This window comes from Elephas maximus, chromosome 20, assembly GCF_024166365.1.
Source record: "Elephas maximus indicus isolate mEleMax1 chromosome 20, mEleMax1 primary haplotype, whole genome shotgun sequence".
In the NCBI taxonomy this organism is placed as follows: Eukaryota; Metazoa; Chordata; class Mammalia; order Proboscidea; family Elephantidae; genus Elephas; species Elephas maximus.
The window spans coordinates 5,815,636-5,822,095 of NC_064838.1; positions in this window are offsets into that span (position 1 = coordinate 5,815,636).

Here is a 6,460-nt window from a genome sequence, read left to right on the forward strand (position 1 = left end):
CTAGCCTCCAAAACTGTGAGACAGTAAATTCCCACTTGTGGTATACTTAATTATGGCAGCAATTGGTAACTAAGACAATTGTAAATAAAAATTGAATAATTACAAATAGCTGTATATGAATCTTAGGAAATTGAAGTTTCTTTATGAGAAACCTTAGGCAGTGACGTCACCAGAGTTGGTGTCAGCACCCCCAGAGACCTCCTTCCCTACCAGACCATACAGAATCCTTAGTTACGCTTTTTGTGCTAATGTTACTTATAGGTCATAATTCCCATATATCACTCTTTCTTTTCCTTCAATTACTACTTCATTCTCAAAAAAAGTATTGATATAGGTTCACAGATACTATTTACCATAATATTGAAGCTTAAACACCGGAAAATCTGACAAAATCAGCCACTATAAAATCCCCAGCCCAAGGAAAACAACAGCGCATGCTCGTAGTGCATGTAGACACAACCACGGGATTCGGAGCGTCACTGTGATTGGGTAATGACGACAGCTCTGACCTGGGCACATTAGAAGGTTCAAAAAGTAAATTAGCACAGAGTTTTAGCCTTGTAGGTACATTGATGCATATAAGGTGGGCTTATAAAAAATGTGTTTGTTGTTATAACTAACTACACTGGTATTTTTTTAAAAATAATTTCTGCCAAAACACTACATAAAAATTTTATGGACAGTCATTTTGGTGTCACTCCCTCTGACAGTGTCACCCGGTGCTGTCCACACCCCCCACACACCCCTGGTGATGCCACGGACCTTAGGAAAGGGCTTTCCATGTGCCCATCTGACTAACGCACTAGAAGCCCTGTGTTTCTAATCCTGGCGAGATGCAGTAAAGTGCAGGCTCTTCCTCCTTTTGGGTGGATGAAGCTTTGAAATGATCTTTCAGATCATGTGTTGGCATGCTGACCTTTTTTCAGGAGACTCTGGATGCAGCCCGCTGGATGCTGGAAGAAGCCGTGACTAGCCGTGTGTGATGAGAGCAGGCAGAAGGGAAGCCCCAGAACTGACCCAACGTTTACTGGGCTCAGGGAGCTAGTGATTACTGTATTTTTACGTGAATAATGCATGCCTTCTAAGTTTGTTTGCCAACCACTCCCCCCTCCCACCCCCCCAGGTATTTTCATAAGCATGGCATGTTAATTTTTTTACAGCAACTTGTAAAAAAAATATTGTCACAGTGGCACTTAGGAAAATACCTGATGGGCGGGGCATGGTTGGCAAACAAACGTAGAAGGCACATGTTGTTTGCATAAAAATATGATACACACAGGCTCTCAGGGTGCAGAGCTCCCCTCTCCCCTGCAGGCTGATGGCCAAACGAGGAGTTAGGAGGGAAGTCACTGGAGCACCTGCTGACTTGAGAGAGTCCATGCCTGGCTGGCCCTCCCTCACCTTGGAATTTTCTCATGGCTAATCCGTTCACTCTCACCCCACCTTAGTTGGGTCTTTGCAACTAACATGATTGACACTAAATTAGGGGAAAGAGTACTGCTGCCAACTGTGCAAACTGGCAAGGGTCAGTAGGCCCCTGGGCACAGAAGAAAATTAGGATGGATTTGAAAGCTGGCAGATGGCAAGTAAGACAAAATCTGAAGGGCAGCAAAAGGTATACTGTATCACCTAGCAAGGTAAGCAGCCTTCCCCCTTGAAAAGACTGAAATTCTAAGGGCATACATGTACACTGAGATGGCAAGTGAGCAGTTAGGGGTCGGCGAAGGCTGTAGTGACATTAATGGGGTCAGGACCCATTGCAACCAGGACACCACTCTGGGCAACACCCTCTTCTGACATGCAGGCAGCCCTACAGTTCCGATGGCCTTATCCAACAGATGCTGGCCACAAGGGGCATCAGGAAGGAGGACAAGATGGCTCAATGCAAATCCAACTCCATTTCTGGAAAAAGCAATCTAAAACCCTGTAGCAGCTCCCCTGAGTGCAGATCCTTCACTGAGCCACACTATAATCCAGGACAATAAATACCTACACTTAAGGGCAGGGAGCCCAGAGGCGAGGGAGGCAAGAAGCTCAAATCAGCGCAAACCGGTGTTACTGTTGTTTGAAACAAACCGTGCACGAAAACTCACTGAACTTGGAAGAATCCTCCTGGAAGCTTGACTCAGATCTCTCCTTTTATGGGTGAGGCTAACAACTTTGTTTAGTTTCTCAGCCACAGCAGATTGGAGATAACAAATTGGTAGGAGACTAAAGGGGCAGGGAGATATGACGGCTGACAGTCGGGATGCCTGCCTCTGTCTGTCATACAGGTATAGACAGATAGTTGCTGTCGAGTCGGCTCTGGCTCAGGGCCACCTATGTACAACAGGAGGGAACGTTGCCTGGTCCTGCGTCATGTTCAAGTCCATCGCTGTGGCAGTTGTGCCAGTCCATCTCACCAAGGGTCTCTCTCGCCCTTCCTGGCTCTCTACTTCAACAAATGTGATGTCCTCCTCCAGTGACTGATCCCTGCTGATGATGTGGCCATAAGGTTTTCACTGGTTGATTTTTGGAGGCAGATTGCCAGGCCCTTCTTCCTAGTCCCTCTCAGTCTGGAAGCTCCGCTGAAACCTGACCACATGGGTGACCCTGCTGGTATTTGAAATACTGGTGGCATAGCTTCCAACATGATAACAACATGCAAGTCACCACAGTATGACAAACAGGTGGTAGGTCTGTCATGCAACAGGCACTCAAAAAATATGTGCTGAATGGCTGATGAATGAGTGAATGAATTCATTTATTCAGTATTCTTTCAACGAGCATTTATTGAGTGTAGGGTATTAGGCAGGCCCTAAGGCTAGCCTGGAGTATGCAGAGGAGCAGAAAGAAGTGACTCCTCCTCTCAGGGGGTTTACAGCCTGGTGGGAAGAGCATTAATCAAGTAATTCCCACACTCAAATGCCACCGTGCCATGGGCTCTGTAGCGTTAAGAAACTCCTGGGAGTTTTGGTGTCATGAGGAGAGTAAGACAACGGCCTTTGGGCGGAGGTCTGAAGGATCAACAGGAATACACTGAGCAAGTTTCAATGAAAAACTTGAGACACACAAAACATGTGAAGAGCTAGGCTCTAACAAGAAAATCAAGTGGGCACACTCAGTTGTGGCGTTTTAACTTCACCTCTCTTACTGCCCTCTTCATATTTCTGAACTTGAGAAAGCGTATAACATGGAACAAAACAAATGCAGAGCACAGCTATTAAAAAGGATGACAAAGCACTGAGAAAAACAGTGTCTAATGAACGGAAGCAGTCAAGAGATGCCACTTTTCATGTGCTTCCATTTTATTCTTAAAATCACAGATCTAGACTACAACTACCATACATATGGCACTACCTCAATTCAATTATTCTTTCCAAAGAAAAGTAGGGAAGAAAGGAAATTCTCATTTATAGAGAGCAGATCCTGTGCCAGGTGCTATTAGGTGTGTGTGTAAATGTTACTTAAGATAAAATTCTTCAGGTGTGAATCTTATCAGGCATGTGTAGTGAAAATCCTGAGAGCACCGCATTTGGGTATTAGGACTTGAATATATTTCATGCACTTTCTTTTTTGTTGCTTTCTTTGCATATTTGACTACATTGAGGAATCAGTAGGAAATTCCTCTAGTGGCTATTTTCTTGTCTATAAACCCACCTCCACTCCGGGAGTAAGCCGGAGGGTAGATTAGTGGGTGGTGGGTCAGCTTCTCATTGCATGAGATACGCTGAGGCTGAATTTTAATGTCAGTATCTTATAATATTAATACTCTTCAAAGAGTATAACCTACTTTAAGGCTTTATCTGCTAAATAGTTACATTATTACGAAGAGATCATCTGAAACTCAGAAGGTGAACATCCTTAGCAAAAGGTTGTTTAATATATGAAGTAGAAAGGCAAATGTAGATTTAAATTGGTTCCCTTCCCTAGTTCCTTTTCACCACCAAGATAAAGGGGACGTCTGTAATTCAAGGGTGGGTTTGTCTTTAGACAATTCTGCCAGAAACTTTCCTTATGTGTGACGGTGCTGTGGTTAAGTGCTTGGCTGCTAATTGAAAGATCAGCAGTTCAAACCCACCAGCCGCTCCATGGGAGAAAAATGTGGCAGTCTGGTTTTGTACAGATTACAGCTTTGGAAACCCTATGGGGCAGCTCTACTCTGCCTATACGGTCAATATGGGTTGGAATCAACTCTTTAGCAGTGGGTTCGGGTGATGGATAAATAAACAAAACGCCCCGTCTCAGTCCTTAGCTCGTATTTACTCAACCTTGTCACGCAACGGACGTGAAAGAGGAAATCTTCTGTGAATCACATACTTCACCTTTAATGAAATGTTATAATTACTTGCTCACACATCTGAAAATTCCAGGAAACCTTCCACGTAAGTCGTATTGTAAAACATGGATTAAGACTAGTTCACAACAGGGATTGCTATGTTACCGTAAAAACCAAACCTGTTGCTGAGTTGATTTTGACTCAAGGCGACCCCATGTGTTACAGAGCAGAACTGCTCCATAGGGTCTTCCTGGCTGTAACGTTTACAGAAGCGGGTTGCCAGGTCCTTCTTCTGTGGTGCCGCTGTGCTCCGTAGGGTCTTCCTGGCTGTGATGTTTACAGAAGCGGGTTGCCAGGTCTTCCTTCTGTGGTGCCGCTGTGCTCCATAGGGTCTTCCTGGCTGTAACGTTTACAGAAGCAAGTTGCCAGGTCTTTCTTCTGTGGTGCCGCTGTGCTCCGTAGGGTCTTCCTGGCTGTGATGTTTACAGAAGCAGGTTGCCAGGTCTTCCTCCTGTGGTGCTGCTGTGCTCCATAGGGTCTTCCTGGCTGTAACGTTTACAGAAGCGGGTTGCCAGGTCTTTCTTCTGTGGTGCTGCTGTGCTCCTTAGGGTTTTCCTGGCTGTGACGTTTACAGAAGCAGGTTGCCAGGTCTTCCCTCTGTGGTGCCGCTGTGCTCGGTAGGGTCTTCCTGGCTGTAACGTTTACAGAAGCAGGTTGCCAGGTCTTCCCTCTGTGGTGCCACTGTGCTCCATAGGGTCTTGCTGGCTGTAACGTTTACAGAAGCAGGTTGCCAGGTCTTCCCTCTGTGGTGCCGCTGTGCTCCGTAGGGTCTTGCTGGCTGTAACGTTTACAGAAGCAGGTTGCCAGGTCTTCCCTCTGTGGTGCCGCTGTGCTCCGTAGGGTCTTGCTGGCTGTAACGTTTACAGAAGCAGGTTGCCAGGTCTTTCTTCTGTGGTGCCGCTGTGCTCCGTAGGGTCTTCCTGGCTGTAACGTTTACAGAAGCAGGTTGCCAGGTCTTCCTTCTGTGGTGCCGCCGTGCTCCGTAGGGTCTTCCTGGCTGTAACGTTTACAGAAGCAGGTTGCCAGGTCTTTCTTCTGTGGTGCCGCCGTGCTCCGTAGGGTCTTCCTGGCTGTAACGTTTACAGAAGCAGGTTGCCAGGTCTTTCTTCTGTGGTGCGGCTGTGCTCCGTAGGGTCTTCCTGGCTGTAACGTTTACGGAAGCGGGTTGCCAGGTCTTCCCTCTGTGGTGCCGCTGAGTGGGTTCAAACTGCCGACTTTTAGGTTAGTAGTTGACTGCAAATTGTTTGCTCCACCCAGGGACCTTACTACCATGTCAGAGCCATGTAGATTGGGTTACTCTCAGGCCAGCCTTGGAGCTGCCGTGATAAAGGAATGTTTGCCTCATTAGCTCTACTAAGATCGTTCCGTTCCTGGATGAGCAGTTTCTTTGTTGGACCTGTATTAATAAATGTAATAGGCTGAAGAAAAAGGTGAGGTCTTTTCCTACTAGCATTGAAACGCTATTTCACAACTAAAAATAAAGTAAAAAAAAAAAAAACTTGTGTTAAACACGGCATTCGAGTTTTGGGAGCTCAGGCGTCTTTTCAGTTCAAGCGGCCGCCTCGGCAAAGTTCACCACAGGAGCGACATCCGGTTCACGATAATCAGCGCCCCTGAGAGCAAATCACCTGAAACAGGTAGCCAGCGCTGCTTGCTGGAGAAGAGGTGCTCTTGCTATTTGTCAGGCTCACCTGCTCATCCTGCGTGAACACATTGTGGGTGTTAACCGCCTCACAGTGTACTTGCCTGTTACAGGTTGAATTATGTCCCTCAAAAAGATATGTTGAAATCCTAACCCCTGCACCGGTGAATATGACCTTTGCCGTCATACCGAAGTGAGGACACCCTTGTGAATGGTGTCTGTTAAAGACTGAATTGTGTCTCCCTCAAAATGTGTTGTAAATCTAACCCATACACCTGTGGTTATAATCCCATTTGGGAATGGGGTTTCTTTGTTATGTTATTGAGGCGGTATTAGTGTAGGGTGTGTCTTAATTCAGTCTCTTTTGAGATACAGAAGAGCAAGAAAGCAAGCAAGCAGAGAAGGAGGAAGAGAGATGCCCTGCCACATGAAGACCAAAAAGGAGCCAAAGAACAGAAGCGGGAGAGACAAGGCCCTTCCCCAAGAGCCAACACAGAGAA